Below are 14714 nucleotides of genomic sequence, written 5' to 3' on the forward strand. Positions count from 1 at the left end.
TACCTACTTTGCAAAAATACTTGGGAAAGTCACCAATGGATGGTTCTAGCAGTCAACAAGCAAAATCAACAATCCCTGAAGACTGAATCAGATTTCTAGAGTTACCACCATATTCAACCAGTTTTCAGCAACAAAAACTCACAGAGCATACAATGAAACAGGAAAATACGGCCCAATCAAAGGGAAAGAACTGACAGAAAATCATTCCTGAGGAAGCCCATTCACTGGACTTACTAGACAAAGACATTAAATCAACTGCATTATATATGCTCAAAGAGCTAAAGGAAACCATGTACAAAGAATAGAAGGAAACTGGGAAAATGGTTATGTGAACAAAATGAGAACATTAATAAAGAGACACAAATTATAAAACGGAACCAAAAAGAAATTCTGGAGCTGCTAAGTAAAAAAATGAAATGAAAAATTCACTAGAGGGATTCATCAGCAGTTGTGAGCCAACCAAACAATCAGCAATTTGAAAATAGGACAACTGAAATTATTGAGTCTGCAGAGCAGAAAGAAAAAAAATGAAGAAAAATGAACAGAGCCTAAAGGACTTATAATACCATCAAATGAACCAATATACTCATAATGCAAGTCCCAGAAAGAGAAGAAATAAAAAGGAGCTGAGAGAATACCTGCATAAATAATGACAGAAAACATCCCAAATATGATGGACTACATGAATCCACACATCCAAGAAGTTAAATGAACTATAAGGAGGATAAACCCAAAGAGAGCCACACAATAGTTATGTAATCAAAACTCAGAAACATTTTCCCTAGCAAGATGGCAGAGGAATAGGAGACCTAAATTTCGTCTGGTCCCAGGAATTCAGCTAGATAGGGATCAAACCATTCTGAACAACTATGAACTCAACACGAGATCGAAGAAAAGATTAGCAGCAACTCTCTGAACAGAAAAGCGACCACTTTCTGGAAGGTAGGACTGCGGAGAAGTGAATCCAAGGTGATATTCAGGAAGACAGACGGCAGGAACCTCCGTCAGCCACTACTGGCAAGTGATAGTGCCACAGAGCACAAAATCGGAACTTTTAGAAGTCGGCTCTGCTGAGGGACGTCGCTCCAGGGGCTAAGCGGGGTGCGGAACCCTCACGGGACAGTGTGGTCTCAGGACCCTTGGAGTCACAGAAAGACCAGGAGTGCCCGAGTGCGGCAGAGCTCCCAGATATCGGAGTGGGGAAGCCAGCTGCAGAGACGGAGCCGAGGAATGGGCTCTCAGCTCGGGGTTGTCATAAACCGTGATCCGTGGCACAGTCAGGCCACTGCTCCTCCAGCAGGGACCCAACAAGCGGCAGATCCGGGGAGACTCACCTTCCTCCCCCAGGAGGAGCGGCCCGGGAGCGCACCGCAGGGATCTGCTGGGTTTGGAGACTCCACATGGGGTCGGGTGCCAGAGATAGAAACGCTCGGTCACAGGCCGGGTGAGCACGGAGTGCAGCCGGAGACGGGGGAGATGGGAGTTGAGTGACTGCTTTTCTCTCGGGGTTCACTGAGGAGCGGGGCCCTGAGTTCTCTGCTCCTCCAGGGCAGAGATTGGGAGGCCGCCATTTTCACTCTCATTCCCTCCAAAGCCAAACGGAAAGCTTGCAGGGAACAAAAGCTCCCGAGAGCAAACCCTAGCAGATTACTTAGCCCGGACCGGCAAGGGTGGGGCAATTCCACCTCTGGCAAAGACATTTGGAAACCATGGCAACAGGCCCCTCCCCCAGAAGATCAGCAAGACCAAGTTTACCGATCAATGAGAATGGCAGAACTCCAGGGCTAGGGGAATACTACACATAGAATTCATGGCTTTATTTCCCCGATTCTTTAGTCTTTCAAAGTTAATTTTTTTTTAATTTTTTTTTTGAATTTTTCTTTTTCCCTTTTTCAGCCAACATCTTATCAATCCCTTTTTAAAAAAATCTTTTTTGGGGGGCGCCTGGGTGGCTCAGTTGTTAAGCATCTGCCTTTGGCTCAGGTCATGATCCCAGGGTCCTGGGATCGAGCCCCGCATCAGGCTCCCTGCTCAGCAGGAAGCCTGCTTCTCCCACTCCCCCGCTTGTGTTCCCTCTCTCGCTGTGTCCCTCTCTGCCAAATAAATAAATAATCTTTTTAAAAAAATCTTTTTCTGTCTTTTTTAGAGTCATATTCTATCCCTTCATAGTAGTTAACCTTATTTTTGGTATATATATATATATATATATATAAGTTGTTCTCTCTTTAAAATTTTGGGATACAGTTTCTTCAAACAGACCAAAATATATCCTAAATCTCTAGTGTATGGCTTTGTTCTAGTCTCTTGCCTGATCATATTCTCTCCCCCCCTTTTTTTTAAATCCTCTTCTTTCTTTTTTCAACCAACTTCTTATCAAATCAATTCCTTCTATAAAATCTTTTATAATTTTCATCTCTACAGTAATATTCCATCCCTTCATCGTATTTACCCTCATTTTTGTACATACGTAAATTTTTCTTTTTTTAAAATTTTGGGAGGCACTTTCTTCTAACAGACCAAAATACGCCCAAAATCTAGTGTGTGGCACTGATCTATGCACCAGCCTGATCATATTTGATCATATTCTGTTTGGTTTTTTGTTTTTATCTTTTTTTTCTTTTTTCTTTCTTTTCCTTTCTTTTCCCCCGGTTTCAGGTCTCTTCTGATTTGTTTAGTGTGTATTTTTCTGGGGTCGTTGTTACCCTATTAACATTTTGTTCTCTCATTCATCTATTCTCCTCTGGACAAAATGACAAGATGGAAAAAAACACCTCAAAAAAAAGAACAAGAGGCAGTACCAACTGCCAGGGACCTAATCAATACGGACATTAGTAAGATGTCGGAACTAGAGTTCAGAATGATGATTTTAAAGATACTAGCTGGGCTTGAAAAAAAGCATGGAAGATACTAGAGAAACCCTTTCTGGAGAAATAAAAGAACTAAAATCTAACCAAGTTGAAATCAAAAACGCTATTAATGAGATGCAATCAAAAATGGAGACTCTAACTGCTAGGATAAATGAGGCAGAAGAGAGAATTAGTGATACAGAAGACCAAATGATGGAAAATAAAGAAGCTGAGCAAAAGAGAGCTAAACAACTACTGGATCACGAGGGCAGGATTCGAGAGATAAGTGATACAGTAAGATGAAACAATTAGAATAATTGGGATCCCAGAAGAAAAAAGAGAGAGAGAAGCAGAAGGTATATTAGAGCAAATTATAGCAGAGAACTTCCCTAATTTGGGGAAGGAAAGAGGCATATAATCCAAGAGGCACAGAGAACCCCCCTCAAAATCAGTAACAATAGGTTAACACCCTGACATCTAATAGTAAAACTTATGAGTCTCAGAGACAAAGAGAAAATCCTGAAAGCAGCTCGGGACAAGAGATCTGTAACCTACAATGGTAGAAACATTAGATTGGCAACAGACCTATCCACAGAGACCTGGCAGGCCAGAAAGGACTGACATGATACATTCAAAGCACTATATGAGAAAAATATGCAGCCAAGAATAAAATATCCAGCTAGGCTGTCACTGAAAATAGAAAGAGAGAAAAAAGCTTCCAGACAAAAAACTAAAGGAATTTGCAAACACCAAACCAGCCCTATAAGAAATATTAAAAGGGGTCCCATAAGCAAAGAGAGAGCCTAAAATAACATAGACCAGAAAAGAACACAGACAATACACAGTAACACTCACCTTACAGGCAATACAATGGCACTAAATTCATATCTTTCAATAGTTACCCTGAATGTAAATGGGCTAAATGCCCCAGCCAAAAGACAAAGGGATCAAATTGGACAAAAAAACCAAGATTCATCAATACGCTGTCTGCAAGAGATTCACTTTAGACCCAAAGACACCCCCAGATTGAAAGTGAAGGGGTGGAAAACCATTTACCACGCTAATGGACACCAAAAGAAAGCTGGGGTGGCAATCCTTGTATCAGACAAATTAGATTTTAAACGAAACACTGTAATAAGAGATGAGGAAAGACACTATATCATACTGAAGGGGTCTGTCCAACAAGAAGATCTAACAGTTATAAATATCTATGCCCCTAACACAAAGCAGCCAACTATATAAGCCAATTAATAACAAAAGCAAAGAAACACATTGACAACAATACAATAATAGTGGGGGAATTTAACACCCCCCTCACTGAAATGGACAGAGCATCTAAGCAAAAGATCAACAAGGAAATAAAGACTTTAAATGACACACTGGACCAAATGGACTTCACAGATATATTCAGAACATTCCATCCCAAAGCAACAGAATACACATTCTTCTCAGGCGCCTGGGTGGCTCAGATGGCTAAGCGTCTGCCTTCGGCTCAGGTCATGATCCCAGGGTCCTGGGATCGAGTCCCACATCGGGCTCCCTGCTCCTTGGGAGTGTGCTTCTCCCTCTGCCTCTCTCTCTCTCTGTATCTCATGAATAAATAAATAAAATCTTAAAAAAAAAAAAAAAAAAAGAATACACATTCTTCTCTAGTGCACATGGAACAGTCTCCAGAATTGATCACATCCTGGGTCACAAATCAGGTCTCAGCCAGTACCAAAAGACTGGGATCATTCCCTGCATATTTTCAGACCACAATGCTTTGAAACTAGAACTCAATCACAAGAGGAAAGTTGGAAAGAACTCAAATACATAGAGCTTAAAGAGCATCCTACTAAAGAATGAATGGGTCAACCAGGAAATTAAAGAATTCAAAAAATTCATGGAAACCAATGAAAATGAAAACACAACTGTTCAAAATCTTTGGGATTCAGTAAAGGCAGTCCTAAGAGGAAAGTATATAGCAATACAAGCCTTTCTCAAGAAACAAGAAAGTTCTCAACTACACAACCTAACCCTACACCTAAAGGAGCTGGAAAAAGAAGAGCAAATAAAGCCTAAACACAGCAAGAGAAGAGAAATAATAAAGATCAAAGCAGAAATCAATGAAATAGAAACCAAAAGAACAGTAGAACAGATCAATGAAACTAGGAGCTGGTTTTTGAAAGAATTAACAAGATTGATAAACCCTGGCCAGACTTATCAAAAAGAAAAGAGAAATGACCCAAATCAACAAAATCATGAATGAAAGAGGAGAGATCACAACCAACACCAAAGAAATACAATTATAAGAACATAATTTGAGCAACTATATGGCAGCAAATTAGATAATCTGGAAAAAATAGATGCACTCCTAGAGATGTATAAACTACCAAAACTGAACCAGGAAGAAATAGAAAACCTGAACAGACCTATAACCCGTAAGGAAATTGAAGCAGTCATCAAAAATCTCCCAACAAACAAAAGCCCAGGGCCAGATGGCTTCCCAGGAGAATTCTACCAAACATTTAAAGAAGAATTAATACCTATTCTTCTGAAACTGTACCAAAAAATAGAAACGGAAAGAAAACTTCCAAACTCGTTTTATGAGGCCAGCATTACCTTGATCCCAAAACCAGACAAAGACCCCATCAAAAAGGAGAGTTACAGACCAATATCCTTGATGAACATGGATGCAAAAATTCTCACCAAAATACTAGCCAATAGGATCCAACAGTACATTAAAAGGATTATTCACCAAGACCAAGTGGGATTTATTCCTGGGCTGCAAGGTTGGTTCAACATCTGTAAATCAATGTGATACATTAATAAAAGAACAAGAACCATATGATCCTCTCAATAGATGCAGAAAAAGCATTTGACAAAGTACAGCATCCTTTCTTGATTAAAACTCTTCACAGTGTAGAGATAGAGGGTACATACCTCAATATCCTCAGTATCATAAAGCCATCTATGAAAAACCCACAGCAAATATCATTCTCAATGGGCAAAAACTGATAGCTTTCCCCCTAAGGTCAGGAACATGGCAGGGATGTCCACTATCACCACTGCTATTCAACGTAGTATTAGAAGTCCTAGCCACAGCAATCAGACAACAAAAAGAAATCAAAGGCATCCAAATCGGCAAAGAAGTCTAACTCTCACTCTTTGCAGATGATATGATACTTTATGTGGAACACCTAAAAGACTCCACCCCAAAACTGCTAGAACTCATACATGAATTCAGTAAAGTGGCAGGATATAAAATCAATGCACAGAAATCAGTGGCATTCCTGTACACCAACAAGACAGAAGAAAGAGAAATTAAGGCGTCGATCCCATTTACAATTGCACCCAAAACCATAAGATACCTAGGAATAAATCTAACCAAAGAGGCAAAGTATCTGTACTTAGAAAACTATAAAATACTCATGAAAGAAATTGAGGAAGACACAAAGAAATGGAAAAACGTTCCATGCTCATGGATTGGAAGAACAAATATTGTGAAGATATCAACGCTACCTAGAACAAGCTACACATTCAATGCAATCCCTATCAAAATACCATCAACTTTTTTCAAGGAAATGGAACAAATAATCCTAAAATTTGTATGGAACCAGAAAAGACCCCGCATAGCCAGAGGAATGTTGAAAAAGAAAAGCAAAGCTGGCGGCATCACAATTCCAGACTTCAAGCTCTATTACAAAGCTGTCATCATCAAGACAGTATGGTACTGGCACAAAAACAGACACATAGATCAATGGAACACAATAGAGAGCCCAGAAATGGACCCTCAACTCTATGGTCAACTCATCTTTGACAAAGCAGGAAAGAATGTCCAATAGAAAAAAGGCAGTCTCTTCAACAAATGGTGTTGGGAAAATTGGACAGCCACATGCAAAAGAATGAAACTGGACCATTTCCTTACACCACACACAAAAATAGACTCCAAATGGTTGAAAGACCTCAATGTGAGACAGAAGTCCATCAACATTCTGAAGGAGAACACAGGCAGCAACCTCTTGGACCTCAGCCGCAGCAACTTCTTCCTAGAAACATCGCCAAGGGCAGGGGAAGCAAGGGCAAAAATGAACCATTGGGACTTGATCAAGATAAAAAGCTTTTGCACAGCAAAAGAAACAGTCAACAAAACCAAAAGACAACCAACAGAATGGGAGAAGATATTTGCAAATGACATATCAGATAAAGGGCTAGTACCCAAAACCTATAAAGAACTTCTTAAACTCAACACCCAAAGAACAAATGACCCAATCAAGAAATGGGCAGAAGACATGAACAGACATTTTTCCAAAGAAGACATCCAAATGGCCAACAGACACATGAAAAAGTGCTCAGCATCACTCGGCATCAGGGAAATCCAAATCAAAACCTCAATGAGATACCACCTCACACCAGTCAGAATGGCTAAAATTAACAAGTCAGGAAACGACAGATGTTGGCAGGGACGTGGAGAAAAGGGAACCCTCCTACACTGTTGGTGGGAATGCAAGCTGGTGCACTCTGGAAAACAGTATGGAGGTTCCTCAAAAAGTTGAAAATAGAGCTACCATATGATCCAGCAATTGCACTACTGGGTATTTACCCCAAAGATACAAGTGTAGGGATTCGAGGGGGTATGTGCATCCCGATGTTAATAGCAGCAATGTCCACAATAGCCAAACTATGAAAGAGCCAAGATGTCCATCGACAGATGAATGGATAAAGAAGATGTGGTATATATATACATTGGAATGTTATGCAGCCATCAAAAGGAATGAGATCTTGCCATTTGCAACGACATGGATGGAACTGGAGGGTATTATGCTGAGCGAAGTAAGTCCATCAGAGAAAGCCATGTATCATATGACCTCACTGATATGAGGAATTCTTAATCTCAGGAAACAAACTGAGGGTTGCTGGAGTGGTGGGGGCTGGGAGGGATGGGGTGGCTGGGTGATAGACATTGAGGAGGGTATGTGCTATGGTGAGTGCCGTGTTGTGTAAGACTGATGAATCACAGACCTGTAACTCTGAAACAAATAATATGTGTTAAAAAAAAAAGGAAGAAGATATCAGGAAGGGAAAAATGAAGGGGGGGAAATTGGAGGGGGAGACAAACCATGAGACACTATGGACTCTGAGAAACAAACTGAGGGTTCTAGAGGGGAGGGGGGTGGGGGGGATGGGTTAGCCTGGTGATGGGTATTAAAGAGAGCACATATTGAATGGAGCACTGGGTGTTATATGCAAACAGTGAATCATGGAACACTACATCAAAAACTAATGATGATGATGTAATGTATGGTGATTAACATAATAAAAAAACCTCAGAGACAAAGTGAGAATTCTGAAGAGGATTCAAGAGAGAAGGGACTCCTCACATACAAAAGATCTTCAGTAAGATTAACAGCCAATTTCTCAACAGAAATGATGGAGGCCAGAAAGAATAGGATTACATATTTAAGATGCAGAAAGGAAAAAAAAAATCCTGTTAACCAAATATTCTGTATCTGGCAAAATTACCTTTTAAGAATGAAGAAGAAATGAAGACATTTCCAGATAAATAGAAGTTAAAGGAGTTTGATACCACTAGACTTGCCCTACAAGAAATGTTAAACGGAGTCCTTTAGGCTAAAATGAAAGGACACTAGACAGTACACTGAAGCAGTATGAAGAAATACAGAAAAATGGTAAAAGTACACAGTGAAGAAGAAGAGAGAGGAGGAAGAGGAAAAGGAGAAGAAAGGATGGAGAGTGAAGGTGGAGGAGGTGGAGGAACTGTCACTGCCTCAGCTATATTGCTGGTTAGAGAGCCCACATGGAGAAGTCTTCAGGGACCAATTAATACCTGGGCTATACAGCTGGGGAAAGAGGCCACATGGAGGTGGCCTGTGATGCTATTTCACTCGTCCAGCACAGCCAAGCCTTCAGATGACTCCAGACCCAGCCACTATCTGATGGCAACTGGAGAAAAATCACTATTTAGCAAACTTTAGTGGGAGAGTTAGATATTAATTTGGAGGTCAAGAAACTTAAATCCATAATTTAGCTATTGTTGATAATGCTGCTATAAACATTGGGGTTCACGTATCCCTTCGAATCCACGTATTTGTATCCTTGGTAAATACCTAGTAGTGCAATTGCTGGACCAAAGGATGATTCTATTTTTAACTTCTTAAGGAACCTCCAGGCTGTCTTCCACAGTGTCTGCACAAGTTTGCAATCCCATCAAGAGTATAAGAGGGCTCCCCTTTCTCCACATCCTCATCATCTGTTGTTTCCTGCATTAATTTTAGCCATTCTGCCAGATGTGAGGTGATATCTCATTGAAGTTTTGACTTGTATTTCTCTGATGATGAGTGATGTTTACCATCTTTTCATGTGTCTGCTAGCCATCTGTATGTCTTCTTTGGAAAAATGTCTATTTATGTCTTCTCCCCATTTCTTAATGATTATTTGTTTTGGGGGTGTTGAGTTCAATAAGTTTATAGATTTGGGATACTAATCTTTTATCAAATATGTCATCTGCAAATATCTTCTCCCATTCTGAAGGTTGCCTTTTAGTTTTGTTGACAATAGCCAAATAATAGAAAGAGTCCAAATGTTCACTGACTAATGAATGGATAAAGGAATTATGGTATACATACATATATAAATAGTGGGATATTACTCAACCATAAAAAAGAATGACATCTTGTTATTTGTAACAACGTGGATGGAGCTGGAGTGTATTATGCTAAGCAAAATAAGTCAAAGAAAAATACCGTATGATTTCACTCACATGTGGAATTTAAGAAACACAACAGATGAACATGGGGGGAAAAAGACAGGCAAACCACAGAACAAACTGAGGGTTGCTGGAAGGGAGGTGGGCAGGGGGATGGGTTAAATGGATGATGGGTATTAAGGAGGGCACTTGTAATGAGCACTGGGTATTATATATAAGTGATGAATCACTAAAATCTACTCCTGAAACTAATATTACACTACATGTTAACTGAATTTAGATAAAAACTTGAAAATTAAAAAAAGAAACTTAAATCCACTCTTTATACGGTATCAGACAATAATTTATAGTTTGAAATACTCAATTATAGAATACCTATAAACTACAGGGCACCTAGCTGGCTCAGTCAGCAGAACATGCAGCTCTTGATCTCAGGGTTGTGAGTTCAAGCCCCATGCTGGGTGTGGAGCCTACAGAAAAGAGAAGAGAAGAGAAGAGCGCCTGGGTGGCTCAGCCAATCGTCTGCCTTCAGCTCAGGTCATGATCTCAGGGTCCTGGAATCAGGTTCTGCATCAGGCTCCCTGCTTGGCGGGAAACCTGCTTCTCCCTCTCCCTGCCTCTCTCCCTGCCTGTGTTCTCTCACTCAAATAAATAAGTAAAATCTTTAAAAAAGAAAAGAAAGAAAAGGAAAAAAAAGAAAATCTATACATTACAGAAATAAATAGAAATCAATATTATGTAAAAATGAAAAACTTCTAAACATTCAAGAGCAAAAAATTAAAATAAAAAGGCAATGAGCCTAATGGTATTAAATATAGATGGGGAGGGGCGCCTGGGTGGCTCAGTTGGTTAAGCGACTGCCTTCGGCTCAGGTCATGATCCTGGAGTCCCGGGATCGAGTCCCGCATCGGGCTCCCTGCTCAGTGGGGAGTCTGCTTCTCCCTCTGACCCTCCCCCATCTCATGCTCTCTCTCTCTCTCTCATTCTATCAAATAAATAAATAAATAAAATCTTTAAATATAGATGGGAATGTAGGGCCAATGAAACTATCATTCACTGCTGGTGGAAGCATAAACAGCATAAATTAAGTTGAATATACACACACTCTATGAACCAGCAATTCCACTCCTAATAATACACTAAGCAGAAATGCATATATGTGTGTGTGTGTGTATATATATATATATATGCACCAAAAGATATGCACAACATGCATAACAGCAACTTTCAGTTTAGCCCAAAAGGGGAAAAAAATCAAAATATCCATTAGCTGAATATATACTTTGTGGTAGGTCATACAACAGAATTCAACAGAGCAAATAAAATGAAACTCCTCCATCATGACATGGATGAATCTCAGAAACATTTAGTCATAAGGACGAGACACTAAATAGGACATACATAATGCCATTTATATAGTTCAAAAATAGGCAAACTCATTTGTGATATATCTCTGGGGAAGAAGGGAATGATACCGTCATGCCACTGAGAGTGAAAATCCAGAGTCACCCATGATGCTGGTGCAGGTTTCTATATATATACGTATTTTTCCCCTGTATATAGGTTGTATTAGTTACTAAGGCTGTCACATAAAATACCACAGACTTAGCAACTTTAGCAACAAATTTATTTTCTCACAATTCTGGAGACTAAAACTCCAAGATCAAGGAGTCAACAGAGTTGGTTTCTTTGTGAGACCTCTCTCCTTGGCTTGTTGGTGGCCCTCTTCTCCCTGTGTCTTTACATGGTCTTCTCTGTACATTTCTGTGTCCTAACCGTTCTCATAAGGACATCAGTCATAATGGATTAGGGTCCACCCTAATGACCGCATTTTAACTCAGTTACCTCTTTAAAGACCCTGTCCCCAAATACAGTCACATTCTGAGGTACTGGTGGTTAGAACTTGAACATATCCTTGAGAGGACACAATTCAGCTTAGAACATGCAATATACTTCATTCAGAGGGGAGGGAGGTGGAGGGATGGGTGAACCCGGTGATGGGTATTAAGGAGGGCACAAATTGCATGGAGCACTGGGTGTTATATGCAAACTATGAATCATGGAACACTACATCAAAAACTAATGATGTACTGTATGGTGATTAACATAACATAAAAAAAAACATGCAATATACTTCAATAAAAATTAAGAAAAGACAATGAAATTAAAGCAGATATTTCAACTGAAAATGGATTAGAGCTTCCTATTCAAAATATGGAAAGAACTGACATACATTTATAAAGTTAATACTCTGACTCCACTTGACAAGTGATCTTGAAAAGACAGAAGATGCAAATATTAAGACAAGACAAACTAAAAGGTCAATAAGAAACTGAAATAAACACTGATCTCAGGTGCCAAGTTTCACACATTAAATAAAAGTAAATACAAACGACAAAGGAATTGGGAAACTGGTACATCAGATGGGGGCATTACAAAATTAATCTAATCTTTCTGGCAAGTAATCAGTCAAAATGTTATAGGAGATATAAAAATGTTTTTAACCCTTGTCTCTATACTTCCAAAAAAGGAAAATATCCCAAGAATGTAAAATCTTTGAAAAAATAAGAGGTTTTTTTGAATTAATAAAATAGAAACAACTCCAATAGAAACAACTCCAGTGCTCTGAGAATAGACTACAAATATAAAAAACCATTTTTAAAATATATAAACTATGTAAACATAATGAAATGTTTATGTAAAATAAGATTATTTAAAAATATTATTTAGTGACAAGGGTCAGATGTGGATATAGATGTACCTATGTGTTTGTGAATCTCCTCACCTCACTCCTTTGGTCAAAATTCTTGAAGGTTTGCTCACCGCATAGGGATTTACAAGGCCCTTCACCCTCTGGTTGCTGCTATATTCCTAGCCTCATTTCTCCCCACTCCAATTTTATCACTGTACCCTTCACCCTTACCACAGTTCTTACAGTTTCCAAATTTTGGCATCGTTTTTCTCATGCTTCCTGCGCAAAATGCCTCCCCATCCACCTTCTTCTAGTAATAAATTCCAACCAACTCTCCCTTCCAGACCTAATTCAACCAGAGCTGTGACTTTTTATGTACCTCTAATAACTGACTGCAATCCTTTATTATACCACTTCCTCTAGAGTAATCACTAATTTAAATGCCACTTTCCCCCCACTAAACTGTGAGCTCTTTGAGGGCAGAGATTATTGTTCATATTTGTGTCCTTAGAGTCTAGAATTGTAATAAAAGCTTGCTAAATGAAATAAATGAATGATAAACAGTAAATTAAGAGTCTCAAGAACATGGGACTTTTTTCTTGTAAAGTTCCCTAGATAAGGAATTTTAATGTAAATCACTTTAAATAAATATGGGTTTTTAAACAAAAATATTTTCTCCCTCTTCAGGATAATTTTTCTTCAAATTAGGCAGCAGCTTCTTAATAACTATGGTAACATGTCATCAGACAATCACGGAGCAAAAATGTGTTACTGCCAGCATTCAGTCACAGCTGTCCTTTATTTTTTTTTTAATTTTTTGTTATGTTAATCACCATACATTACATTAGTTTTTGATGTAGTGTTCCACGATTCATTGTTTGTGCGTAACACCCAGTGCTCCATGCAGAACGTGCCCTCTTTAGTACCCATCACCAGGCTAACCCAACCCCCCACTCTCCTCCCCTCTAGAACCCTCAGTTTGTTTTTCAGAGTCCATCGTCTCTCATGGTTCATCTCCCCCTCCGATTTCCCCCCCTTCATTCTTCCCCTCCTGCTATCTTCTTCAATGATATTCTAACATCTCCTCTCAGGATAGTTTATTAACAGATTTAACCTAGTCCTTCAGCTTTAGATAAAAAATATAAGCCAGGAGGCCTGATATAAGATCAGTAAAGGAAGAATTTGTTCCTTTCTCTTTGTTATCTGAGATGTGGACACAACTATGATTTACCTGCAGACACCTTACCATATTTTGGAAGGAAGAAAGGACTCCCTGCATGGGGGGAAAAAAAGAGGAAAAAATAAAAATCAGAAGGCTAAGTAGGGGCTTCTGAGACTTTCAAGAAATAAACCCTTTTCAAGTCAGCATCCTTTAATACTAGCAATAGCTGCTGAGCGAAGGGGAAGTCCACCCTGTAAGAAATTCAAACAGGCCTGGGGATTTCATTTTGAAAGAAACTTCCCCTTTCACAAGTAAAAGGAAGACTTATCTTTACTGTGACAGAGTCTGTAAAACTGTACATAATTAAACAGACCACACTAATTCCACAACCAAAAAGGACGAAATGGGGAAGTCCGGGAGCACACATGAAAACATAATCCTGTCTCTGCAAGGCTCTTGAGGGTTACATCAACATTTGGTTTCTTGGGGAATAGGAACTGTTGGAAGCAAAACAGGTTAAAACCATGTCCAAAGGGAAAATGAGAATTTATTGTGGATTCCAAAGTGCTGATAATCCTTGGCGCCTTTCCCAGGACTGTGAGAAATGCCTGCAATATCCTCTCGCTGGGTTTCTCTTTCTCCTAAAAGCCCTATCTGGCCATAAATGACACTTCGATGGGATTTTCTCCATCCTGCCCAGACAGGAAAATGTTTTTTCTTGGAGCTTTCAAGACAACTTCCAAAAGGCGGCCTGAGAAACAAGTGACTGCACCGCTGGAGGGCGGGGAGCGGCCCCAGCCTTCGTCTATTTCTACAGGTCACGCCAGCCCGCGCACGCTTCGTATAGAATAGTCCCGGCCACTCAGCCGCGCCCCCAGACGAGCCCTCCCATTCAGCTTGTTAGCAGAGGAAAGTAGCCCCTTCTGTGTAATAAACAAGATGGGCCTTCCGTGGCTCCTAACTGACCCCAGCACCTCTTTTCTCTTGCCCAAAAGGCCTTCTCCCAGTCACCACAAACTGCGGTGGAAGGACCCTCCGAAGCCTCGCCCGGCAGCCCCAGACCCGGTAACCAAGCGCTTCCGGCGTCAACCCAAGCCTCGTGTGGAAACTGCAAAACAGGCCCCGCTCCCGGCGTCGTCCCCCCTCCCCCCCCCCCCAAGAAACGCAGCCTCTGGGGGCAGCAGGCTGTGGGCCAGACGGGGCAGAGAGGCGAGATCCCGAGGGGCACAGCCACTACCTTTCTCCCAATGTGTTCCTCTGGCCGAATCAGCACGAACAGCAGGAGAACCCAGAAGCGGCACCAGCGGC

The 14714-nt window shown here is 40.3% G+C and overlaps 1 protein-coding gene across 2 annotated transcripts in view; it reads right to left on the bottom strand.

The window, feature by feature from the left end:
• ART3 (ADP-ribosyltransferase 3) overlaps positions 1-14706 on the bottom strand; it is a 145431-nt gene extending 130725 nt beyond the window's left edge. For both annotated transcript variants that reach the window (XM_035004768.1, XM_035004766.1), the window contains exon 1: positions 14644-14706. The gene's annotated coding sequence lies outside the window, so the exon portion shown is untranslated. The remainder of the gene's footprint in view (positions 1-14643) is intronic.
• Between the last annotated feature and the right edge of the window lie 8 nt (positions 14707-14714).

Source organism: Mirounga leonina, unplaced genomic scaffold, assembly GCF_011800145.1.
Source record: "Mirounga leonina isolate KUSES-001 unplaced genomic scaffold, KU_Mleo_1.0 Mir_129, whole genome shotgun sequence".
Taxonomy (NCBI): domain Eukaryota; kingdom Metazoa; phylum Chordata; class Mammalia; order Carnivora; family Phocidae; genus Mirounga; species Mirounga leonina.